The sequence below is a fragment of the Felis catus genome, chromosome F2 (genome assembly GCF_018350175.1).
Source record: "Felis catus isolate Fca126 chromosome F2, F.catus_Fca126_mat1.0, whole genome shotgun sequence".
NCBI lineage: Eukaryota > Metazoa > Chordata > Mammalia > Carnivora > Felidae > Felis > Felis catus.
In genome coordinates this window covers 16,553,902-16,581,410 of record NC_058385.1, presented here as the reverse complement: position 1 = coordinate 16,581,410, position 27,509 = coordinate 16,553,902, and the positions used below count along the sequence as shown (strand labels likewise).

Sequence of the window (27,509 nt, the reverse complement as noted above, 5' to 3'; positions counted from 1 at the left end):
AGATTCCACCCACATCTTCCTCAATAACCCAGAAAACAGCCAGAAGACTAGCAGAACAGACTCTCCAGAGCCAAGCATAGACAAGAGGCCCACGGGAAGAGGGTAGGAAGAGTGGAGAGGCGGTGCGTGCTACACAGACTGGCGGGAGGGAGCAGGGGCAGTGGAGGGGCAGCCCACCAGGCAAGGCAGAGCCCCTGAAGTATGGCTTGCAAAAGCGGAGGGGCTGGACTCCGTGAATTCTGACAGCCAGCGGGACTTAACATCTGGAATGTTAAAACTCAACAGCTCTGCTCTCAGAGAGCAGGGAAGGCAAGAGGACGCCGGGAGGGAGAGTGGTTAAGCCCCCATAGGACAGAGCTCAGCGGGGGAACAAAGGTGCTGGCAAGTACCATTTCCCTCTCTCATCCTCCAGCTGAAATTCCAAAGGGAACCAGTTCCCATCACTGAACTTGCTTGCACCGCACAAATGCCCAATGCTATGCTTCTGTGGATCCATCCCTCCAACAGACCTGCCTCCCTCCCAGTGCTGCAGAGCCCCTTCCACAGGGGACCACCCATGGCAAAGCTGGCTAAGCCTGCCCCTCCCACCCCTGTGCAACTTGCGGATCCACCCTGTCTAATATGCCCTTGGCCAGATATCATCGAAGCAGCACCACAAGCCTGGCAGTGTGCAAGCAGCCTGGACAGGGGCCACACCACTCCACAGTGAGTCCTGCCCCTGGGAGAGGGGAAGATAAGGTACACACCAGTCTGACTGTGGCTCCAGTGGTGGACTGGGAGCAGACATGGAGTCTGACTGTGGCCCTGCCCACCAACACAAGTTACTCTGGACAGCACAGGGGAAGTGCACTGCAGTTTGGAGCTACTGCAGGGATTACCCAAAGTGATGAAACGGAAGAATTCTCCTCAAAAGAAACTCCAGGAAGTAGCTACACCTAATGAATTGATCAAAAATGATTTAAGCAATGTAACGGAACAAGAATTTAGAATAATAGTCATAAAATTAATCGCTGGGCTTGAAAAAAGCATAGAGGACAGCAGAGAATCTATTGCTACAGAGATAAAGGGACTAAAAGATAGTCATGAGGAATTAAAAACTGCTATAAATGAGGTGCAAAATAAAATGGAGGCAGCCATAGCATGGATTGAAAAGGCAGAGGAGAGAATAGGTGAATTAGAAGATAAAATTATGGAAAAAGAGGAAGGTGAGAAAAAGAGAGATAAAAAATCCAGGAGTGTGAGGGGAGAATTAGAGAACTAAGTGATGCAATCAAATGGAACAATATCTGTATCATAGGAATTCCAGAAGAAGAAGAGAGAAAGAAAGGGGCTGAAGGTGTACTTGAACAAATCATAGCTGAGAACTTCCCTGATCTGGGGAAGGAAGCAGGCACTGAAATCCAAGAGGCACAGAGAACTCCCTTCAGATGTAACTTGAATCGATCTTCTGCACAACATATCATAGTGAAACTGGCAAAATACAAGGATAAAGAGAGAATTCTGAAAGAAGCTAGGGATAAACAGGCCCTAACATACAAAGGTAGACACATAAGGGTAGTCGCAGACCTATCTACTGAAACTTGGCAGGCCAGAAAGGAATGGCAGGAAATCTTCAAGGTGATGAACAGAAAAAATATGCAGCCGAGAATCCTTTATCCAGCAAGTCTGTCAGTCAGAATAGAAGGAGAGATAAAGGTTTTCCCAAACAAACAAAAACTGAAGGAATTCATCACCACTAAACCAGCCCTATAAGAGATCCTAAAGGGGTCTCTGTGAGTGAAATGTTGCAAGGACCACAAAGTACCAGAGACATCACTATAAGCATGAAACCTACAGACATCACAATGACTCTAAACCCATATCTTTTAATAATAACACTGAATGTAAAGGGACTAAATGCTCCAACCAAAAGACATAGGGTATCAGAATGGATAAAGAAACAAGACCCATCTATTTGCTGTCTACAAGAGACTCATTTTAGACCTGAGGACACCTTCAGATTGAAAGTGAGGGGATGGAGAACTATTTATCATGCGACTGGAAGTCAAAAGAAAGCTGGAGTAGCCATACTTATATCAGACAAACTAGACTTTAAATTAAAGGCTGTAACAAGAGATGAAGAAGGGCATTATATAATAATCACAGGGTCTATCCATCAGGAAGAGCTAACGATTATAAATGTCTATGCACCCAATATGGGAGACCCCAAATATATAAAACAATTACTCACAAACATAAGCAACCTTATTTTTTTTTTAATTTTTTTTCAACGTTTTTATTTATTTTTGGGACAGAGAGAGACAGAGCATGAACGGGGGAGGGGCAGAGAGAGAGGGAGACACAGAGTCGGAAACAGGCTCCAGGCTCCGAGCCATCAGCCCAGAGCCTGACGCGGGGCTCGAACTCGCAGACCGCGAGATCGTGACCTGGCTGAAGTCGGATGCTTAACCGACTTCACCACCCAGGCGCCCCACATAAGCAACCTTATTGATAAGAATGTGGTAATTGCAGGGGACTTTAGTACCCCACTTACAGCAATGGATAGATCATCTAGACAGGGAATCAATAAGGAAACAAGGGCCCTGAATGATACATTGGATCAGATGGACTTGACAGATATATTTAGAACTCTGCATCCCAAAGCAACAGAATATACTTTCTTCTCAAGTGCACATGGAACATTCTCTAAGATAGATCACATACTGGGTCACAAAACAGCCCTTCATAAGTATAAAAGAATTGAGATCATACCATGCACACTTTTAGACCCCAATGCTATGAAACTTGAATTAGCCACAGGAAAAAGTCTGGAAAACCTCCAAAAGCATGGAGGTTAAAGAACACCCTACTAAAGAATGAATGGGTCAACCAGGCAATTAGAGAAGAAATTTAAAAATATATGGAAACAAATGAAAATGAAAATACAATCCAAATGCTTTGGGATGCAACAAAGGCAGTCCTGAGAGGAAAATACATTGCAATCCAGGCCTATCTCAAGAAACAAGAAAAATCCCAAATACAAAATCTAACAGCACACCTAGAGGAACTAGAAGCAGAACAGCAAAGACACCCCAAACCCAGCAGAAGAAGAGAAATAATAAATATCAGAGCAGAAATAAACAATATAGAATCTAAAAAAAACTGTAGAGCAGATCAACGAAACCAAGAGTTGGTTTTTTGAAAAACTAAACAAAACTGATACACCTCTAGCCAGGCTTCTCAAAAAGAAAAGGGAGACGACCCAAATAGATAAAATCGTGAATGAAAATGGAATTATTACAACCAATCCCTCAGAAGTACAAGCAATTATCAGGGAATACTATGAAAAATTATATGCCAACAAACTGGACAGCCTGGAAGAAATGGACAAATTCCTAAATACACCCTTCTAAAACTCAAATGGGAAGACATAGAAAATGTGAACAGACCCATAACCAGCAAAGAAATTGAATCAGTTATCAAAAATCTCCCAACAAATAAGAGTCCAGGACCAGATGGCTTCCCTGGGGAATTCTACCAGACATGTAAAGCAGAGATAATACCTATCCTTCTCAAGCTGTTCCAAAAAATAGAAAGGGAAGGGAAACTTCCAGACTCATTCTATGAAACCAGCATTACTTTGATTCCCAAACCAGATAGAGACCCAGAAAAAAAAGAGAACTACAGGCCAATATCCCTTATGAATATGGATGCAAAAATTCTCAACAAGCTACTATCAAATAGAATTCAACAGCATATAAATAAAAAGAATTATTCACCATGATCAAGTGGAATTCATTCCTGGGCTGCAGGACTGGTTCAACATTCGCAAATCAATCAATGTGATACATCACATCAATAAAAGAAAAGATAAGAACCATATGATCCTGCCAATTGATGCAGAAAAAGCATTTGACAAAATTCAGCATCCTTTCTTAATAAAAACCCCTTGAGAAAGTCGGGATAGAAGGAACATACCTAAACATCCTAAAAGCCATTTATGAAAAGCCCACAGCTAATATCATCCTCAATGGGGAAAAACTGAGAGCTTTCCCCCCGAGATCCGGAACACGACAAGGATGTCCACTCTCACCACTGTTGTTTAACATAGTGTTGGAAGTTCTAACATCAGCAATCAGATAACAAAATGAAATCAAAGGCATCAAAATTGGAAAAGATGAAGTCAAGCTTTCACTTTTTGCAGATGACATGATACTACACATGGAAAACCCGACAGACTCCACCAAAAGTCTGCTAGAACTGATACATGAATTCAGCAAAGTCACAGGATACAAAATTAATGTACAGAAATCAGTTGCATTCTTATACACTAATAATGAAGCAACAGAAAGACAAAGAAACTGATCCCATTCACAATTGCACCAAGAATCATAAAATACCTAGGAAAAAACCTAACCAAAGATGTAAAATATCTGTATGCTGAAAACTATAGAATACTTATGAAGGAAATTGAAGAAGATACAAAGAAATGGAAAAACATTCCATGCTCATGGATTGGAAGAACAAATATTGTTAAAATGTCAATACTACCCAAAGCAATCTACACATTCAATGCAATCCCAATCAAAATTGCACCAACATTCTTCTTGAAGCTAGAACAAGCAATCCTAAAATTTGTATGGAACCGCAAAAGACCCTGAATAGCCAAAGTAATATTGAAGAAGACCAAAGCAGGAGGCATCACAATCCCAGACTTTAGCCTGTACTACAAAGCTGTAATCATCAATACAGTATGTATTGGCACAAAAACAGACACATAGACCAATGGAATAGAATAGAGACTCCAGAATTGGACCCACAAAAGTATGGCCAACTAATCTTTGACAAAGCAGGAAAGAATATCCAATGGAAAAAAGACAGTCTCTTTAACAAATGGTGCTGGGAGAACTGGACAGCAACATGCAGAAGAATGAAACTAGACCACTTTCTTACACCATTCACAAAAATAAACTCAAAGTGGATGAAGGACCTGAATGTGAGACAGGAAACCATCAAAACCCTAGAGGAGAAAGCAGGAAAAAACCTCTCTGACCTCAGCCACAGCAATTTCTTACTTGACATATCTCCAAAGGCAAGGGAAACAAAAGCAAAAATGAAGTATTGGGACCTCATGAAGATAAAAAGCTTCTGCACTGCAAAGGAAACAGTCAACAAAACTAAAAGGCAACCGACGGAATGGGAAAAGATATTTGCAAATGACATATTGGACAAAGCGCTAGTGTCCAAAATCTATAAAGAACTCACCAAACTCCACACCCGAAAAACAAATAATCCAGGGAAGAAATGGGCAGAAAACATGAATAGGCACTTCTCTAAAGAAGACATCCGGATGGCCACTAGGCACATGAAAAGATGCTCAACGTCACTCTTCATCAGGGAAATACAAATCAAAACCATACTGAGATATCACCTCATGCCAGTCAGAGTGGCTAAAATGAACAAATCAGGAGACTATAGATGCTGGCGAGGATGTGGAGAAACGGGAACCCTCTTGCATTTTTGGCAGGAATGAAAACTGGTGCAGCCACTCTGGAAAACAGTGTGGAGGTTCCTCAAAAAATTAAAAATAGATCTACCCTATGACCCAGCAATAACACTGCTAAGAATTTATCCAAGGGTACAGGAGTGCTGATGGATAGGGGCACTTGTACGCCAATGTTTATAGCACCACTTTCAACAATAGTCAAATTATGGAAAGAGCCTAAATGTCCATCAACTGATGAATGGATAAAGAAGTTGTGGTTTATATATACAATGGAATACTACATGGCAATGAGAAAGAATGAAATCTGGCCTTTTGTAGCAACATGGATGGAACTGGAGAGTGTTATCCTAAGTGAAATAAGTCATACAAAGAAAGACAGGTACCGTATGTTTTCACTCTTATGTGGATCCTGAGAAACTTAACAGAAGACCATGGGCTAGGGGAAGGAGAAAAAAAAATTCCAGAGAGGGGAGGAGGCAAACCATAAGAGACTCAAAAAACTGAGAATAAACTGAGGGTTGATGGTGGGGGGAGGGGGAGGGAAAGTGGGTGATGGGCATTGAGGAGGGCACCTGTTGGAATGAGCACTGGGTGTTGTATGGAAACCAATTTGACAATAAATTTCAAAAAAATAAAAAGAAAAAAATAAAATATATGAAAAAAACCTCACTGGTAAGGCAAACATACAGTAAAGGTAGTGGATCAACTACTTATAAAGCTAGTATGAAGGTTAAAAAACAAAAGTAGTAAAAGTAGCTTAACTGCAATAATGATAACACCAAATAAAAATGTCTAATATGACATCAAAAACATAAAACATGGTGGAAAGAGCACAAAAAAGTAGTGCTTTAATAATGTGTTCCAGCTAAAGTGACCACCAACTTAGAGTACTATATACATAGGTAGTTACATATAAACTTCATGATAAGCATAAGCCAAAAACCTGTAATGGATACAAAAAAAAAAAATAAAGAGACAAATCTAAACATAACACTTAAGAAAAATCACCAAATCACAAGGGAAAAGACCAGACTGGAAGAAAGGAACAGAAAAGAGTTATAGCTCTTGTGCTCAGGCCCATGGTGCAGGCAGGATGGGCAAGTGTCATGGTCTTTGTACTGCCAGGAAGTTCCTGTAGTCGCTGACAAGATCAGAAGTGGCATGATAAACAATACAAGAAAATCCATTTGGGCACAGCCCTGAAGTCCAACCCTTTTGGGGGTACTTTCTATGCAAAGAGAACTGTGCTGGAAATAGTAGGGATTGAAGCCAAACATCCATATTCTGCCATCAGGAATTATGTCAGGTCCAGCTGAAGAAAAAACAAAAACAAAAAAGATTGCACTGTAATCCACACATTTTTCATAAAGTTGATTATCACTGTGTTTCCTTCTTTAGCCTTGTTATAAGCAAGATTATCTGTAAAATTACAGGCTCAATATTCTATATTTTTCAGTTACTCATAAAAAATGTAATCACTAAAAATGTTTAAAATGTGTTCATGCAACACCAAAAAATAATCTCACACATCAACTGTGGCACATATTACATATCATGCTTTAGGAAATACAGGGTTTCCAATTCTAAAGGTAGAGAAGAATGCCCACAGATATTAGTGAGGAAAAAGGATAAGCTGTAAAAAATAGTTACCAATTTTCATAAATACACATCTTGAGTAAAATTCGAAAGAGCTACACCAAAATATCAGCAGTAGTTACTTCAGAATGGGAGATTATGTGTGATTCAATTCTTTTGCTTGTCTACCTTTTCTAAATGTTTTAGAAAGGACGTTTATTCTTAAATTAAGAAAAATAGGCTATCTGAAATATGTATACTTGGAGATAAAATTGGAGAGAGCTATGGGTCGCATATATTCATATATACATCTCTGTCATGTTTGTCTTCTTTAACAAGCATTACTTTTCTTATTAAAAAGTCTAATAAAATGAAAAATAAAACACAAAAATGTTGAAAGGAATATACTTGTAAATATAATGAATGAGTTGAACCAGGAATATTATAGTAATAAATTTTTATATCATAACTAGCTAAACAGTGTAGTACGAAACCAGTATAAGCATACGTCTTTCTTTTTATTTATTTGGTATCCAAAAATTTACATTACCATATTTCTCCTGCCACACAAAGTGGGAAGACCTGTAGAGCAAGCAAAGATTCATTAGAAGAAGCATAAAGTGAACCAACATTTTTCCTCCTTTCATTAGTATTTTTAGTAGTGTCCATGGATTAAATAAGTAATTTCCAAAACTTAGTTTAAAAGTCACCTTCTTAGAACAAAGTATTCTCATGGCAGGACATGTAAGGATTGAGCTCCCTTTTCCTAAAGTGATCTCCTTCTAGTTATCTCAGGGAAAAAAATTAGATCCTCACTTGTGTTTTATCTTGTCTGAGCATATAATTAGTATTCTACATTCTGCAGATGTATGGACTACATCACTTCTTTTGTGTAAGCTTCTGTAATGAAACACATACTGCACCTGTGGAAGAGGTGGGCAGAACCTCACAGATGGAGCCCACAAAGGTTTCAAGTCCCTCAGGCAGTGGGAGGAGGGAAGCCTGTAATGAGGGAATCCCACTGGAAGTAGGCATTCTTGAGACTAAATAAGTTATAGATGATTGGAAGTCAGAGTTCAAATGTTGTTGCTCAGTTGTGGAGGGGAATTTTATGGGGGAAAAAATACTCATTTTGTCGACACTTGAATTTCGCTTCAAGCCAGAATTTTCAAATCGTGGGCCACCTAAATCAGAACTATCTACTATATTTTTAAAAATTAATGCATATTCCCACGTAACTCCCTGGATTTACTGCCACTTGATCTTAGAGGCTGGATTAGGGACCCATGTTTAAGCAAACCCTCCAGGGGATTCTACTGCACAGAAATGTTTGAGAACAATTGCTTGTAGGCCAGAGGTTCCCAAACTTTAGAGCAGAATGTCAGAGTTTTAACAAATCTGAAGGATTTGTTAAAACACAGATTGTTTACTCCACCCTCAAGTTTCTAGTTCTGGAGGCCTAGGAGAGGCCCAAGACTTCATATTTTTAAGAAGTTCCCAGATGATGACTAGGATTGGGACTACACTTTGAGAACCCCTGTACTCAGCCCAGGAAACTAGGGAGATTCTAAAGGCATTTCCAGAGACCTAGGAAATGCAATTTGAGATTTTGAGTCATTTTATTAAAGACTCAGAAAAGAATTTGTGTGTCAAAGAATTTTGTCCTTACTTTGGTTTTTATTTTAATCAGGTTTTTCCCCCACAAATAATGTTTATTTTTTCACATAAATGCTTGCAGTCTATGTCCATCCATTCAGGATTCTCCAAGGCTAAATAGCATCATTTTCCCTTCATTTGTACCTTTTATATTTGAGAATGTTGATAAATGAATGCAATTGATGTTTGATTTTTTAGATGCCTGCATTAATTTGATTTCAGTGACCCACTGAACACCAGTGTTAGCCTAACAACAGTTACCAGAGCTAAAGCTATAAAATAGGGAAGGGGTTTGAACAGCCTATGTGCAAGATTTTAATTAAGCCTTACTGGACTCTTCTTTAAAGGATGTTATGAGGGGCGGCTGGGTGGCTCAGTCGGTTAAGTGTCCAACTTCAGCTCAGGTCATGATCTCGCACTTTGTGGATTCCAGCCCAGGTCGGGCTCTGTGCTGACAGCTCAGAGCCTGGAGCCTGCTTTGGATTCTGTGTCTCCCTCTCTCTGCCCCCTCCCCGCTCATGCTCTGTCTCTCAAAGATGAATAAATGTTAAAAAAAAATTAAAGGATGTTATTAGAATTCAACATAATTCCAGAAAAGTAAATCTAAATCTATGTCTTTTTCGAAGCCAAACTACTTATGCTAAATAGAAATATAAGCGTACTTGGAAAATAAGAAAGATACATATTTCTAATGTTTGTTGCCATGAGGCCCACCTCATGTACTCACAAAATCATAATATTTTTTTGAAACAAAGATTGTGCTGTATACCTCAACATAATTCATTTTATTTTATTTATTTATTTTTTAAATTTACATACAAGTTAGTTAGCATATAGTGCAACAATGATTTCAGGGGTAGATTCCTTAATGCCCTTTACCCCATCCCCCCTCCCACAACCCCTCCAGTAACCCTCTGTTCTCCATATTTAAGAGTCTCTTATGTTTTATCCCCCTCCATGTTTTTATATTAATTTTGTTTCCCTTCCCTTGTGTTCATCTGTTCTGTTCGACATAATTCATTTTTAAGCAGTGCTAATGACATTAGTAAAATAAAATGTCAGCCAAACTGCAATAAAATATTTCCAGCCCAATGAAAGTACTTTGAGTTGAACGCTTTAAAATTTTTGACTTTGAAAGGTTAAAATAATAAATGATCACAGATCCAAAACATACAATGCTAAAGTTATTACCAGATACATTTTTTTCTGTATTGTAATTAAAGCCTCAGGAACTTCTCAGTTCAGATCCTGTAAGGTGATCCCTATAGGATTCCTTTGCTGTGTGACTCCTCTCTGAAGAACAGGAAGTTACATAGAGGACCGATAACAAACATGTTAGGAAATTTAAGAAAATATTTATATTTCCAGCAGAGTTATTATCATTTTTTAAGTTAAATACTGAATTCAAATTCTTTCCCAGTTTCCTCATCTAGAAAGTGAAAATAATGATTGCTGCTTTGCAGGAGAGCTGCAAAGAAAAAATGAGATGGTGAGTTTAACATGGTTGAAGCATGGAAGTTCTCAGTGATAAGTCAGTGTGATTTTTGCTATTATTAGCTTTGTTATTATTATAGAGAGAGAAACTACACACTATGGATTTAAAGGAAAAATAGATCATATGTGCTTGGGAGACTCAACAAAGTCTTTATTAAGTAGGTGCCTTTGTGAAGAGCCTTGAAGTTTGCATGATATGTATTTTAAGGCAAGATGGAAGAGTTGCATTTTTTTACAACCTTGGCACATGAACCCTGACTCTGCCAGTGTAACTACTTTAAGAGACATAGGCAGAGATGATGAAACTTTGTACATGTTAAAAGTTATAGTACTTATTTATGATTGCACCTAGTCAATTAATTCAATAAATTCCTGTTTCTATCTTTGATTTGAAATAGGCAATGCTTATTGAGGTGCTCTAATATAATATTCAAAAAAGCAAGTTAAGGATATTTTGAATAAGTGTTATTGTGAAATAATTTTAAAAGAGCATGCTTGTTATTAATGGCAGGCAATGTATTATGTACTTTTTGGCTTGTCATCTTGTCTATAGAGTACATGTTGTAAAGGAAGAAAAGTGGGTAATTATATTTCACATGAACATCAAATTGAGTGTTCCTTCCTTGTAGTTTTGTAAAGTAGAATTGTGGCAAGATTGTACCTAGTTAATGCCAGGAAAAATGGAAAATAAATGTCTTTTTAAAAATGTCTCTTATATAAACAAGTAAAACCTGTTAAAGTGGTTTGCAGTCATTGAACATAGGTCAGTTCCCATTAAAACAAACTCCATGGGTAAGTGAATTATTTTGTTGTGTTGGTATTGTGTTGTATCAAATATTGCTTAGCATGAAACTAAATATGTAAAGGTTGTATCACAGCAAAATAAATATCAATATTATTATTAATTAAGTCATTGTTGACAAATAATTTTGCAGTAAAGGAGTTTTAATTCTACCTGTGTTTATCTTAGCAGGTACAAACTTATGGCTCAAAAAATGAACAAGTTCTTTTTAAATGTTTCTTTGATATGTATAGCAGTTAATTTTTGCCTCACGTGTCTATTTTAATCATTGTTTTCAAGATATTATCAGAAAAACACAGTTGAGATTGTGTCATTAAGATTTGTATACTCTACATTAAAATGATCTAAGAGGTTCTAGTATTCATTAGCATTCTATATCTCAAACTCATTTCCAAGGGGTTTCTTCATTATAAGCTTATTTGGGACTATAGTTATTATCTAGATTTTAATGGTATCATTAATTATTAAAATTTGACATACAAAATTCTGGATTCTAGTCATTTGAGTCACTTTTTTTTTAATTTTTTTTTTAACGTTTACTTATTTTTGAGACAGAGAGAGACAGAGCATGAACGGGGGAGGGTCAGAGAGAGGGAGACACAGAATCTGAAACAGGCTCCAGGCTCTGAGCTGTCAGCACAGAGCCTGACGCAGGGCTCGAATTCATGGACTGCGAGATCATGACCTGAGCCGAAGTCGGCCGCTTAACTGACTGAGCCACCCAGGCGCCCCTATTTGAGACACTTCTAATATCTCCTGTGAACATATTCTACCCTGGAATATCTACCCTGAGTTTGGAGATAAAATGGATTATTATCTGGAAATGCCCTACAACTTTCTCTTGCACCTACTCCCTTACCTTTATTATGCTCAAGTCCCATCTAGAGCCATTCCTCAGTTCTTGGGAACCTTTGCTATATGTATTAATCAGCTTTTATTGTGTACCAAAATTTCTCAGTGGTTTCCAATAACAAAACATTTTTATCCTACTTACAGGTTGGCTGGGCAGCTACAGCAGCTTTGTTCTGAGTTGTGGGTCAGGTTCAAGTATATTCCATGAGTCTCCATTCTAGGACTCAGGTTAAAGGAACAGTGGCTTCTGGGTAAACTCTTCTTAAAATAGAGGGTGGGAACACAGAAGGCAGAGGGGTCAAGTCAAATGGTGCAAGCACGTCCAGAGTTTCTGCTCACATTCACTGGCCAAAACAGCTCATTTGGCCAACATCAATGTAGAGGATAGAATACTCTTTATATAAGTGAGAAAGAGGAGACAGAAGTGAATATTTGCTGAATAGTATCCCCATTCAACATACCATACTGGGACAGTGACAGGAGAGGAAAAACAAATAGCCATTGGAGAAGGGGGAAGCAGTCACTGGTCTGTAGCAATTCTGAAATCTCACTCTGCAAATGTTGCCAAGTTCCTAACCTGGAGGTAGGAAGTGGTCTTTGATTAGGCTCCAATTCTGTTCCTTGGGAATAGCTTTTCTTTTCATTGTTCTCATGACTCTTGGCTCCATCTTCTGAGAGGTAATTTTCCATTATCCTTCTTGGGCACATCTGAAGGAAAATATGTACCCCCTGCCCCTGAGCAGTTTCCTCATCCTGCTACCTGCCTGCAGAATGTTGGGGACCCTAAGGTCTTTAATTTTTAATGGTTCATTTTTCTTTCTTTTTTTAATTATTAAAGTATAGTTGACATCTGATGTGTTTTATTTATTTATTTATTTATTTATTTAAATTCAAGTTAGTTAACATACAATGTAGTATTTGGTTTCAGGAGTAGAACCCAGTGATTCATCTATGACACCCAGACAATGCTCATCCCAAAAAGAGCCCTCCTTAATGCCCATCACCCATTTAGCCCATCCCCCTACCCACCTCCACTCCAGCAACCCTCAGTTTGTTCTCTGTATTTAAGAGTCTCTTACGGTTTGCCTCCCTCTGTGTTTTTATCTTATTTTTAATTTTCTTTGGGTAAATACCCAGTAGTGGAATTATTAGATTATATAGTACATCAATTTCTAATTTTTTAAGGAACTCCATACTCTTCCACAGTGACTGCACCAATTTACATTCCCAGCAACTCTGCACAAGAGTTCTTTTTTTCTCCAAATCTTCACCAACACTTATTATTTCTTTTCTTTTTGATATTAGTCATTCTTGCTGGTGTAAGGTAATATCTTCTTGTAGTTTTTATTTGCATTTCCCTTATGGTTAGTGATGTTGAGCATCTTTTCATATGTCTGTTGGCCATCTGTAGTCTTCTTTGGAAAAATTTCTATGCAGGTCCTCTGCCCATTTTTTAATCCGAATGTTTGTTTTTTTGGCACAGAATTGTATAAGTTCCTTATGTATTTTGGACATTAATTTCTCATCAGATATATTGTTTGTAAATACCTTCTACCATTCAGTAGGTTGCCTTTTCATTTTGTTGATGGTTTCCTCCACTGTGCAAAAGCTGCTTATTTTGGTGTAGTCACAGTAGGTTTTCTTTTGTTTTTGTTGTCCTTGCCTGGGAGACATACCCAGAAAAATGTTGCTTAAGGCTGATGTCCAAGAGATTACTGCCTATGGTTTCTTTTAGGATTTTTATGGGGGGACTTGGGTGACTCAGTCAGTTAAGTGTCTGACTTTGGTCATGGTTGCACAGCTCATGAGTTCAAGCCCCATGTCGGACTCTGTGCTGACAGCTCAGAGCCTGGAGCCTGCTTATGATTCTGTGTCTCCCTCTCTCTCTGCCCCTCCCCCTCTCACACTCTGTCTCTCTCTGTCTCTTTCTCTTTCAAAAATAAATAAACATTAAAACATTTTATTTAAAAAAAGGATTTTTATGGTTTCAGGTCTCACAGTTAGGTCTTTAATCCATTTGAATTTATTTTTGCATATTATGTGGGAAAGTGGTCCAGTTTCATTCTTTTGCAAGACTTGGATAGTATTTAGCTATCTAGTTTAACCACCGCCATTTACTGAAGAGACTGTCCTTTTCCCATTGTATATTCTTGCCTCCTTTGTCATAGATTCACCATATAAGCATGGGTTTATTCCTAGGCTCTCTGTTCTGTTCTGTTCATTGATCTTTGTGTTTGTTTTTGTGCCAATACCATACTGTTTTGATTACTATGGCTTTGTAGTATAGTTTGCAATTTGGAGGTGTGATACCATTCTTTCTCAAGATTGCTTAAGCCATTTGGGGGTCCATATGAATTTTAGTAAACTTTTTTCCAGTTTTCTGAAAAATACTATTGGTATTTTGATAGGTATTGCATTAAATTTGTAGGTTGCTTTGGGTACTATGGATATTTTAACAATATTAATTCTTTCAATCCATGAGCCTGGTATATCTTCCCATTTGTTTGTGTCATCTTCAATTCTTTCATCAATATCCTATAGTTTTTAGAATACAGGTTTTTAACCTCCTGGGTTAAATTTATTCCTAGATATTTTCTGTTTTTGATGCAATTATAAATGGGATTGTTTCTTCAATTTCTTTTTCTGCCACTTTGCTATTAGTGTATAAAACCACAATAGATTTCTGTATATTAATTTCGTATCCTGCAAATTTCTGAATTCATTTGTTAGTTCTAATAGGTTTTTGGTGGATTTCTAAGGGTTTTCTTTGTATAGTATCATGACATCTGTAAATAGTGAGTTTTACCTCCTCCTTACCATTTTAAAGGTTCTTTATTTCTTTTTCTTGTCTGCTTGCTGCTGCTAAGACTTTTAGTACTATGGTGAATAAAAGTGGCAAGAATCAACTTTCTTGTTTTGTTCTTGATTTTAGAGGAAAAGCTTTTAGTCTTTCTGTTTTTTATATAAAATTTTAATTGAAAATAGTTTTAGATTTACACAAAAGTTGCAGAGTTCCATGTACCCAACACCTAGCTTTTACTGTTATTAAATCTTACATTAGTCTGGTATAGTTGTTACAATTAATGAACCAATTTTGAAATATTATTATCCTGAGGTCTTTTTCATGGCTAATAGAGTTATAGTCTCTCTCTCTCTCTCTCTTTTTAATTTTTTTTAATGTTTAATTTTTTTGAGAGAGAGATTGAGACGGAGAGCATGGGGGAGAGTTAGAGAGAGAGGGAGACACAGAATCTGAAGCAGGCTCCAGGCTCTGAGCTGTCAGCACAGACCCCAACGGGGGGCTCAAACTCTTGAACCATGAGATCATGACCTGAGCCAAAGTCTGAAGCTTAACCCCCTGAGCCACCCAGGCATCCCTAAGTCACAGTCTCTTTCAATCAGGGCAATGAAGTTTTGGGAGTTAAATTCCTCCCCAGAAACTATTTTTAATTTTTTGTGTGTGATTTAGTTAACTCCATGAGACAACCATAGCCACAGTAATTTTCAAGTCATGCCTCTATTTCTCTCTAGGCGTAATTACAGAGGGTTTGAGCTTATTAGGTTAGTGGAACTTAGTCCTCATCTCTTTTCTATGAGCCATTTTGTCCAGATGAAAGAATTTACTGGGTGCTCTCTTAATACATTTAAATGTTTAAAAAAACATATGACAGTGGTATTTATTAGATCTTTGTCTTGAGACTTGGTCTTAACTAGCATCAATCAGAGTTTGTGGTTTTTAGCATTTTTCATGTTTTCATTTTTCTATTTGAAGATGAGAAACAGTTCTATTTTTAAATTTTGCAATGGAATTTCTGGAGTCACTCTTTACTCTTTCATCCCTGCTTACAAGCAGGCCAGTTCTTTCTTGAAAGGCTTTAATCGAAGGCAGTAACCAATTCATGCTAATAACAGTCTGTCTTAAAATTTTGTCACCCCAAACCACCCATTCATGAGGTATGTTTTCTGTCTTCAAATTATTGCAGGTTTTACCAAATTTTTGCTTCTACATAATCTTGCTGCTACTACAAGATCATCATGTTTCCAGTCTTCAACACTTTCTTGCTGCCTGCTTTTCAGTCCCAAGGCAAGGACAATATTTTAAGTTCTTATTACAAAGCATCATACTTTTAGGGAATAATTTGTATATTAGTCAGCTTTTGCTATAATAATGCTGTGTAATAAGCAACCCCCAGATTTCTATGACTTATAAAACAAAGATATTTTGCTCATGAGTCTGAGGTTGCCTGCAATGGCTCTGCTCCAGCCTGCAGGTGGTTCAAGTATGCTTTTCTATACTCACTCCAGGACCCAGGCTTAAGGAGAGGCCTCTATCTGTGGCAAAGGGCAGGAATGCAAAAGGCCACACCAAATCACAGGAGCATATTTTAAATCCCCTATGCACATTTTATTGGCCAAAGCAAGTCAAATGTGACCAGACCTAATGTCAATGGAGGGAGGAGAGGAAATAGCAAATACTTATATGACAATAATACCATCTACCTCACCAGGCAAAGGTCTGGCCTCTGTTATTCATCATTCAGGTGGTCACTAAAATGTATGAGGAGCAGGAAGGTGAGAGATGAAATATGGTTAGGGGAAAATTTTTTTTTAATGTACACCCACTTAAAATTCAAGCCCCCTTTTTCCTCCCCATTAAATAGTTCCTTTCCCTGAAAGACCAGCTAGGGCTGGGCTGCATCAGTACTTAATATCCCTAATATCTGACTCCAATTCCATGGCTGGATGCTCCTCAGTGCTCTCCAAGGGCAGCTTTTTTGCTCTTCACCAGTTGTCCGGCTCCTAATGACCCAGAGATTGCTCTTTCCAACCCTACTACCTCTGCAGCAGATGAGACAGCTAATCCTTTTGTCTTTTAAAGGAATTTACAGTATCCTGATAAGTCTCCAAGTTCTTTACTGGCTTTAAGCAGAGAGAAGAACTGAAAGCAGAGTTGTTCAGGCATGGTCCTAACCATCCCATCCCTTTCTTCAATGCCAAAGTCCTAGTACAACAGATGTACCCTTACACCTGCTCCTCCTGGAGTATTGGACAGCAGGCCTTAGCCACACTTGTAATCCTTCCATTTTTCTCATTGCCTTCCTCTTTTCATTCCCACTGACTCCAACTCATTTGGGCCATCAAAATCTCTAGCCTGGTTTCCTGCAACAGCCTTTGAGCCTGGCTCTACTCCAGCCTGCCCACCTCCAAACCAACTCTCCACTCAAAGTGATTCAGAGTGGTCTTTCTGGGATGAAAATTTGATCTTGTGGCCCTCTTGTCTTAAATCATTCAGTGTTTTTACATTTTGTCTCTAGTAAATAAAAAGGGGCTTTTCCATGTATGCCCCCTCTTGTCCCAAAATATTCAGCCTTGGTAAAAATAAATCAAGCTTCTCCCACCCACCCAGACTCTCACACCTTCAGGATTTTGAATGAAAGTGAAATAATCCTGGTAATTCTGCTGGATGGGCCTACTGGGCAGCAGAATAGGCCCGAAAGCTGAAGTTCCCACAAGGTTGCCCCATCCCAACCCAGTTCCTCCATGTGCCACCCCTGACTTCCCCAAAGAGGGAAATAACTGCAGACAGAAATTTATTCAAACAACTGGACACATGATATCAGCTCCACAAATTGTGAAACTTAATTCCTACATCTTCTTGATCTTGTCTGTGTGGTATCAGGAAGTAAGTAAAGAGCTGTGGAGAAGTTCATGGAGCCGGAAAAAAAATTAACATTTCAGGAAATTTGAAATAATTCTCTTCTTTAGGGTTCCATAAACTAAAAGATAACAATTCCTACCTCAGGTAAGAGTATATGACCTCATGAGGTACCTTCTTAAGATTCTCTGGCAGCATTACTGGGAGGTAGAAGCCATTCCTCAGTACCAGTTCTGTTTCTTGTATATGAAGAGGTGAAGAGACACTAGCATAGTCACAAAGTTGATATAACTGTCAGGATGAATTAAACATAAACATAAACAAATCTCTCTTCCCTGAACAAAATTGCTTTTCTCTTTTGAAACTATTTTAATCAAGGATTTTTTGTTTTCAAGTAACAAACACATACCAAACTAAGTCGAGCACAGCAGTGTGGTTATTGTAAGGATTCTAGGGTGTCTTATAAGACTCAAGGTCAAGATAGTGGGTCTTGTAAGAAATGAGGAATTGACTAATACAGTAAAAATTGAAGCCAGATCTGAGCAGTATGTGTTGGTGTTGATGTTTTCATAAAATTATTAATGCCACTAGTTCAGGAGACCAAATGCTGAACTTATCAAATGCCAGCTGTATCCAGCCTCTCTTTCTCTCTATAAATGGCCCTCCCACCACTTTCTGTGCAGAGAACCAGCATATGATTTTTCCTTACACACAGCAGCCACTGGTAGAACCAGATAAGGGCATATAATCCAAAGGGAGCTTATCCATTGCTGGCCAGAAACTCATGAGGTTGACTCAGTGCAAAGGTTTCACCCTAATAGTATGAATGGCAGTTAACCAAGTCAATTAGTTTAGGATCATTTGGATTGGGAAATATTGAAGGAGTAGCTAGTGAGTTATAAATGTAAATGAAATGAATTTGCAGAGAGACACAGATGCCATAGCTAAGAGACCATGTTGAATCAGAGACCTGGAGAGACCTGGCCTCTAGAAGTGTCTTTCCCAGTTCTAGTTTATAGATGCCTATATTACTTTGCTGGGGCTGTCATATCAAAGTATCAAAGACTAAGTGACTTAAACAATAAAAATTTATTTTCTCACAATTCTGTAGGCTAGAAGTCTGATATCAAGATATTAGCAGGGTTGGTTTCTACTTCAATCAAAGATGGCTGTCTTCTCCCTGTGTCTTCACAATGTCTTCCCTCTGTGCATGTCTGTGTCCTAATCTCCTCTTTTCATAAGGATACTAATCAGCTTGGTTTAGGGCCCCTGATAATGACCTTACTTTAATTTAATGACCTCTTTAAAGAACTTGTATCCAAATGAGAATCATATTCTGAGGTATTGGGGGTTAGGACTTCAATATAAATATTTGAGCAGCTCAATTCAGTCGATAACAGTGTCCTCTCCCTTTTATTTAAGTGTTTTGTGTCTATGCAATCAAAACAACATGACAAACTATATTAAGACTTTCTGTTATCAGAGGCAGAAAATACAATTCAAACAGCCTTTGGGAAAAAGAGAATTTATTTGGCTCAAGTAACTGACAAATCAGGAGTATCACTATCTTTAGGCATGTCTGGATTAAGAACTATAATAATGTCATTTTATCTGTCATGGTCCTGGCAGGAAATAGACATCTCTATCCAGCTGGGTTTTAAAAAGAGGGCTAATTACAAAGATGGAAGCAGAACTTAGGAAAGTTATAAGGGATATTGATATATCAGAGTAAGTAATAGTGGGACATTGTTACCATCTCCAGGCCTGAAGGAACAAACCAAGAGTGGTTACTGGAACCTGAAGGCAGAGAGTTGTATGGAGAGGATTTCCTAACAGGACTTGTAGCCTCCAATAGAGGGACAGCCATCCTGAGGAAACTCCACAGAAAGGGACTGGGAAATAACCTAATGTCCCTGATCTCTTCATAGCACTCCCACCTAGAGTCAGTGGGGAAGAGAGATTGATAGAATTAATTTAGTCATCCAGTAGTGAAGAGGAGAAAGAAGATCTGGGGGCAAGTGGAAAAAGGCAACACCACCATTAAGACTTGGTCTTGCTCTCTACCTTCTGTGTTGATGTCTTTCTAACAGGATCTCAGCTCATCACCCTTACAGCTTTCAATCTGTAGAAGGAGAGCTTCTCTTGCCCAAGTTTTTCTAATAAAACCCAAGAATTTAATCTCACTGGCCTGGCTTTTATAACCAAACTCACCTCTATTTCTATCTGTACTTATACCATCTCTAAATCAATCACTGTGGCCAAAGGACAACTAAGCAGGTCTTTATTACCTAAATATCCTTGGAGCTAGCAGAGTGGGGTCAATCCCATAGAAACACATAGTGTTAAATGGGAGAGAGTGACCCCCCAAAGGCAAGTTCAGGTGTTGTTAACAGAAGAAGGGAGAATACATAGAAGCTGACAGACAAAAACAGTGTACATACACTACATTACCCAGAATATTCATAGTTCAGTCCTTGGTAAATATGTAATGATTGATTGCATTTATTGGATACAGTATGTTTTGAGAACTATTCATTGTACATAGTTGTAACTGAATCAATGTTTACAAAAATTTTTTGGAATATAAATGTTAATAATCGATGGACAGAATTATTTTGCAATTGACTAGGAAATGTTTCTGAATATGGAGGATATTTTTCTACTCCAATCTTTATAGTGATCCCTATGGATATTAACTTATGATTATTAACTTCTTGTTTGTAGAAATCTATATTTATATCTCAAACACTGCCTCTTTCAGTGTTCTGAATTATTTTGTAAACCCTGTTTGTTTGCTTTCATTAGACCACAGTCTTGAGAATTTCTGGCTTGTTTACACACATCACCAAGTATATTTTTAGACTCATTTAGCAAAAGATCATCATGAGAGATGCAATAAACTGAAGTAAGATTAGTGAACAATTTAAATTTAACTGTTAAAGGTTTCTTTGTTCCTGCCCATTAAAGATGACTATCAATATTGCTAAGAGATGTTTATTAAACCGATAAAAATGAATATTGTCTTTTAAAAGTCAAGCTGCCTTTATCTGATCTCAAAGGTGTGCTTATAAAATTAATCATTCTGGTGTTTGCTTGTTATTCAAGCATAACTTTTCTTCTACCCACAGCCACTGGTTTTTTTGTTTAGCTCCATCAAGTTTTTGGCAGTAGTTCTGTCAATGTTTCTTTGGATAAGAAGCTCTGCCGGTAGGGCTTTACCAACATTTTGCAAAGAGTGGGAGTGGGGAGTTGGACTGGGCTGACACTGAAAATCAAAGAATTTCCAAAGTGTAAGAATCCCTGGGACGCCTGGGAAGTTTAGTCGGTTGAGCGACTGACTCTTGATATCAATTCAGGTCAGGATCTCATAGTTCATGAGTTTGAGTCCTGAGTCGGGCTCTGCACTGACAGTGTGGAGCCTGTTTGGGATTCTCTCTCTCTTCTTCTCTCTCTCTCTCTGCCCCTCCCCTGCTTATGCATACTCACTCTCTCATTCTCTCTCTAAATAAACATTTTTTTTAAAAAAATCCCTGTTTTAAGGGTATAATTCCATTGAAAATTTCAAATAGGGAAACTTCCCCTGTCTGTTTCCTGTATTCTGGAGAGCAAGGATTTCACTGTTTTATCCATGAATATTTATACAGTGGACAAGAGAAGCATGGTCCCCACCTTAATGGAGCTTAATCTCCAATGAGGGGGTACTCAAATGCATGGACAATGGGGTTTATCATGGTGTTTGCAGGTATCCGTGTGTAAATGAGAGCAAGGGAGTATACCTGCTGTCCATTTATCTTTGCATAGAACATGCCATGGAGAATAGGAGAGAAAGCCTGAAGTTATGAAGGAGCCACTTTTAAAATCATCTGTGTCCACAAAGGCAAGCAGCAATGTAAAGAGATGCCCAAATCTCATGCATTCAATTGTGGAATAAATAACACACAGTAAGAGTGGAAGATTTAACTTCTTTCTCATCTCTTACATAGACATCTCATCTATCTGAATTCCTGCCTCTTCTATTAAGCCTTTCTGATCATTCCAACTCAGAATGATCTTATTTTCCCCTTTTTCTCAACTCCAGTAGTGCTTTGACTTAAATATATAGTCCCTCATAATAGTATCTGATTTTTATATGTCTCCCTATGTTCCTTGAGGGAAGGAGCCAGATTTAATGCTCTTTTATGTTCCCCCTGGCTTGTAGTCTGGGGTAAAGCAAGAGCTATATAACCACTGGCTAAAAGACCAGGAATGCATTGCTCAGGTTAATATTAAACTTAGTTTGTATTCTCGGGCCATAAACCACGCAGTAATTAGAGAGTTATTTGTGTAGAAGCAGCCTTGAATGTAACTGTAATGGAATAGATCCTGTCTGATAGTTGGATGAAATAGACCAGCCTAATAAAAACCTAATAAATTAGGTCAAAACTGACCCAGAGACCATCAACGCTGGAAGAGTTTGTACAAAAAATCATTTGTTGTACAGCTCCTCATTTTACAGAACCAAGGCCCTTCGATGTTGTGGCTTGCTTGAGGTCACCCTGAATTAGGGATTGAACCCAGACCAGTAACTACAGTTCTTGACCAAGTTGTTGGGTAAAATGTCAGGTTGTATGTAAGTCAACGAGATGAATACTCAACCTGTGTTTGCCAAGTCATCATAATAGTAACTGCCATTTTTCAAACCACTTTTTCCTGTTTCTGGCAACCATGTCAGGCACTTCCCATAGAGAATACATTACTTTATTTAATCTTACAACCCACCAGAGGGAGATGCTGCATCAGTCAAGATTCCTTTTGAGAACAGAATCAGTAGGAGGCACAAATTTAAGAGATTTGGTGCAATTGGTTTATGTGATCATGGTGGCTGACAAGGAAAGTCCAAAATCTGTAGAGAAGAGTAGTCTGGGATTGAAGTTGCTGTCCACAGGTAGAATTTCTTCTTCTTCAAGGAAGCCTCAGCACTACTTTTAAGTTCTTTCAACTGATTGAAGCAGGCCTGTGAAGATTATCCAGGATAATCTCCCTTACTTAAAGTCAACTGACTACGGACTTTAATGACATCTGCAAAACACCTTCATAGCAACACCTAGAATAGTGATTGAATAATTGAAGACTTGTAACCTAGACAAGTTTACACAAAAAACTGATTATCACAGGTACAATTATTCTTAACTAGTTCCCCAAGTGACAGAGGTGGTTAGTGGCAGAGCCAAGTCCTCAGGCTTTTTCTGCCTGTCTCTACAACCCATGCAGCCATACATTGTGCAGTCTCTGAAAGCAAACCTGAACAAGTTCTCATACCACTCTGAGCCCCAGATTGTTTCCTCTGTGAAATAAGGAAAATCACATCCCTGGCACAGAGTTGATATGTGAATTAAATGAGAAAAAGTGAGGTGTTAGCACATAGTAAAGATCCAACAAATGTTAGTTTCCTTTCCTTCCACTTTGTACTACATCACACACATAAACACACACACACACACACACACACACACACACACACATACACAAGCTGTGTTCCCATTCATTCCACTTGGGCTCTGGCTCAGGTGCAGGTTTCTTTCTGAAATATTACACAAACACTGCAATTTTAAGGAGCATAGCTATGACCTCCATGAATCCTTGGGCATTCTTTCTGATTCACTCCATCTCTCTTGGCTGCTTTGACTCCTCTCTGCTGGAAGATTAGTTTGCTTTCTTAACTGGATGAAAAAAGGACAAATTGGTTGATTCTGGCTCTTGCTCTTTTATGTTTGCTTCCACCTTGTCTGAATTCAGATCTCTCTTCTGAGAAAAAATATTTCTGCCTTTATGCAAAAATTGTAAGAAATAATCTCATGTGTGTGGACACTTTGTAAGCAATTTCCCCAAAGTCACTGTTCTACTACTTCCTGGTATGTTAGAAGTTGTCTGCAAGGGCAAGAGGATTATATCTGTTGGAATTCTTTTGTCCCCGTGACTTGGGTAGGGCAAAAAGGGAATTGATTACCCCTGCTGTATCCTCAAGATAACAGCAGTCACAACCTGAGGTCCACTAACCAAGTGGCACCACCTGATATTTTGCAGTTTATTTGCCCAAAGTTAAAACCAACAATTTTAGAAGACCTTCATGGCCTTGACTAAATGCCATAACTAGACTTCATTTGACTAAACTTCACTAAATGAAAACATTTCTTCCTGCTAGAAAATCACAACTGCATGATTTTTTGTACTACTAACCTATATTCTTTTGCGAGGAAGCAGGCATTGAATGCCTCACCTGCCTCAAACTGCTATCCTTGAATACATCTAATGATAGCATCTCTGCACCTCATGCAGCTGCAACTGAGAAAAATATCCTATGAGTCTCAAATATACTAGGTGTCTCCAACATGTGGTCTTATAAACATGAACCTTTGTGCCATTTATCTTGTCCCCCTCTCCCATTCTATACTGTCACTATTCCAAACTTCTCCCTATGTCCCTCTACCCAACTCCTCCCTCCTTATACCTCACTGTCAGTGGATGACCTTACCAACTTCTTGCAGAGAACTTGAGGGCTAGCAGACAGAAACTCCTTCAACTTCCTGATTGATGACCTCCTGCTTTCCTACTAAAACTTTCCTTCCCTCTACTCTCAGAAGAAAGCATAATCCTACTTCTCTTATTCCAGGTGAATCCTTCAATCTAAACCTGCCCCCCCCCCCCACCCCTTCTCTATAATTTCCTTTCTGGACTTGTAGACTCTTTTTCACAAGATCCTACCCAATAGCATTTAAAGAGATTCAAGTCTTGCCTATCAGAAAGGAAAGAAGGGAGGGAGGGAGAGACAAAAAAGAGAAGGGGGGAGGGGAGAGGGAGAAAGGGAAGGCACAAACTCCTCTAGCTGTTACGTTGTCTCCTATCCTCAGACAATCTTCTCAGGACAGTTGTCCTCATGTCCCCATTTTTTCATTTTTCACTGTGAATACACTGCAATTTGCCTTTTGCCTCTACCATTTCATTGAATATGCTTTTGCTAAGGTTATCAGTGACCTCCCAATTGCCAAATCCAATGATTACTTTCCATTCCATATCAAATTTGATGGTTATGAGACATTTGACACTGTATCCTTGAAAAAATGCATCCTAATTTCCAGGACACCACACACTCCCAGTTTTCTTTTACCTCCTGACAGATTCTCATCAGAATCCTTTACTGACTTTCTCCTTCAACCTGCTCCCTAAGCTTCTGTCCTGGCTCTTGTTTTCTTCTCACTTTATACCTTCTTCCAATGATGTTCAGGCCTTACCAGAAACTTTAATAGTTTCTTTCGCCTTGTACCAGAGATGACTACAACATATCCAAGTTGCTGCAGCAGTTGCAGCAGCCCAGGGAATTTCTCTAGGAAACACCTTTCACCCATGGCTTAGAACCTTCTTCACTTTTTGGTTTCCATCCCATTTCCTGGAACAAGGATCCTTGCTCTCTGCTGAGCTTCTTTGCATGCATGACTTATTTAGATGATCAGCCTGGCTTTTGAGTCTACTGTAACAAGAACAAAATTATTAATGCATAAGTCCTTCCGACCTTTCTCCTCTTCCTGGCCTCTAAAACGATACTGACTTTGCAGGTTTCATTTGTTCTCCTTCCCCACCCTCCAGAGAAGCTCTTCCTTATCAGACTTATATTTGGGGATTTTGTGATGTAGAATAAGAGAAAGTGTGAAGGACATAGGAAAAGGAAATGTGGGGGCGGAAGTAGGGGAAGGTTTTTCAGGACATGGAGGAGGGTTGAAGGAGCAGTATGTGATGAGAGGGAAGCAAATGAGAAAGAGACAGGGATTTTAATAAGTACTGCTGTGGTCTTTTGTATTCATTCAAAATGTCTTTTAAAATGCAAGCAAATAAGATAACTTATATAATTTTGACAGTACTTTTTTGGTTTATGGCAGATTTTCCTCGATGGTAATTCTGCTATGAGGACGGACCACAGGGTTTCCCAAGCATACCACTCTTCCCCACAAAGACTCTGAACCAAATTGTGGATTTCCCTTGGACACCACCCCACACCCCACACTTTGTCATTTGCCTTGAGGTCAGCCTATGTGAAGGAAAGATCCGAGTGCTCATCTGGTCTTACATCTGAGGCTCTGGGTTCTGAACCTGAATCTCCAGGTCAGTTCTTTCTCCTGAGCTCCAGACCAGTACATTGAACTGCTTACAAGACATTTTATCTAGACGTTTCACAGAACCCTCACAGTCAACCTGTCCCAAAGTTGCCTCTTTATCTTCGTCATCCCTTCTTCTTAACATCCCTTCTCTGTGTCCCTCAGTAAAGGACATCAACGTCCACTGAGTCTTTTGCTACAGAAGCCTTGGTGTCATCCTTCTCCTTGCTACACCTTCTTATTCAGATGGTCACCAATCCTCTTCTACTTCTTAAATATATTGACAAGCTGAGCCACTTGATGTTTCCCAAACTCGTGAAGTTTCTAAATTTTTCACATCATGTCACTGGCTACTCATTGTTTTTGCACTCGCAGTCTTTCCATTCCCTATCTCTGCTCATCTGTTAAACATTCACTGATGCTTAAACTTCATCTCTTCTTTGAAGCCTTCCTTGATTGTCCTAAGGGGACACAATCACCTTGTACTATCTTGAACTTAACAGTATTAAGGCAGTTGTCACAATGTATTATAATTATTTTATACTATCTCTGCTCCTAGACAATGAAATCCATGAGGAAAAACATTGTGTCTTATTGTTGAATCTCTAGCACCCAGCATGGTATCTGGTTTCTAGGAATTGCTCAAAAATCAAACATTTATTACTTATTTGAATGAGTGAACAGTAAATTTGTAAGGTAGTTAGGAATCCAAATTAAACAGAAGGTAGACTTCATGAAGTTAAATAATTTGCTCAGTGTTACATAGCTACTAAGTGAGAGAGCAGAGTTTGAACCTGGTCTGTTACTACAAAGTCCATGTCGGTTTCACAACAATTGTACTAGCTCATAGCTGGTCGCTCTTCTCACACTTCAGAAGTTTATACATACATACACTTTCTTTGAAGTTTATACAAACATATACTTTCTTCACTGATAGTGATAATGTCTCTTTATGGTGACATTTTAGGGCATTCAATCATTCTGTTTTCATTACATATTTTTATGCTCATCTTTGAAGTCCCCCCTCCCCCAATCAAGCTTTTAATGTCTTTTCTTCTACATTTATTTTACAAACCCTAGGTGGTGATATTGGTGGAAAGTAGGTCAGAGTTGGAATCCCCTAGCTCCATCCATTGTCATTTTTGGAAGTCCAGTCATCAATACCAAGGGCAACCTGAAGCAAAGGTAACTAGAAGAGTTTATTCTGAAAAAAATTAAGGGACATAGTAGAACCAATTTTGGGAGAGAGGGTGGATTTAGTGTTCAATAAAACCTCACTATCACTCAGCAAGGATATTTCTGTGGATTTCTCAAAAGCAGCCACCACCAATGCCCAGTGAATATTTTTCTTGTATTCATTTCTGAATCTGTATTCTACTCATCTTCTGTAATTGCTACCTATGGCAATGTAGCATGTGATGTCTGGACATATTACCTCAGAAAGAAAGCAGAAACAGTTGGCAGTCCACACTGTGTTTTAAGAAAAAAAATAAAATAGGGGTACGTGGGTGGCTCAGTAGGTTAAGCATCTGACTTCAGCTCAGGTCATGATCTCATGACCTCTGGGTTCAAGCCCCATGTCTGGCTCTGTACTGACAGCGCAGAGCCTGGAGCCTGCTTCGACTGTGTCTCCCTCTCTCTCTGCTCTTCCTGCACTCATGCTCTGTCTCTCTCTCAAAAATAAATATTAAAAAATAAAATAAAACAGTTGGTTTTCCCCAAATGGAGGGTAAAGAGTATGTGAATCAAATCAATGGTCATTTTGGTTTTGTTGTTGTTGTTGTTTACTCATCTAAAGTATCTCTTTTATTTCATCTGATAAGAATGTTGGGTAATATATGGTTAGTTTTAGTCATTTAAATT

General features: G+C 38.6%; 1 long non-coding RNA gene across 1 annotated transcript in view; it reads left to right on the top strand.

The window, feature by feature from the left end:
• Nucleotides 1-27,164, top strand: part of LOC123383065 — a 130,337-nt gene extending 103,173 nt beyond the window's left edge. Inside the window, exon 4 of the long non-coding RNA XR_006592347.1 lies at nt 26,727-27,164. This is a non-coding gene — a long non-coding RNA (uncharacterized LOC123383065). The remainder of the gene's footprint in view (nt 1-26,726) is intronic.
• The last annotated feature ends 345 nt before the right edge of the window (nt 27,165-27,509 follow it).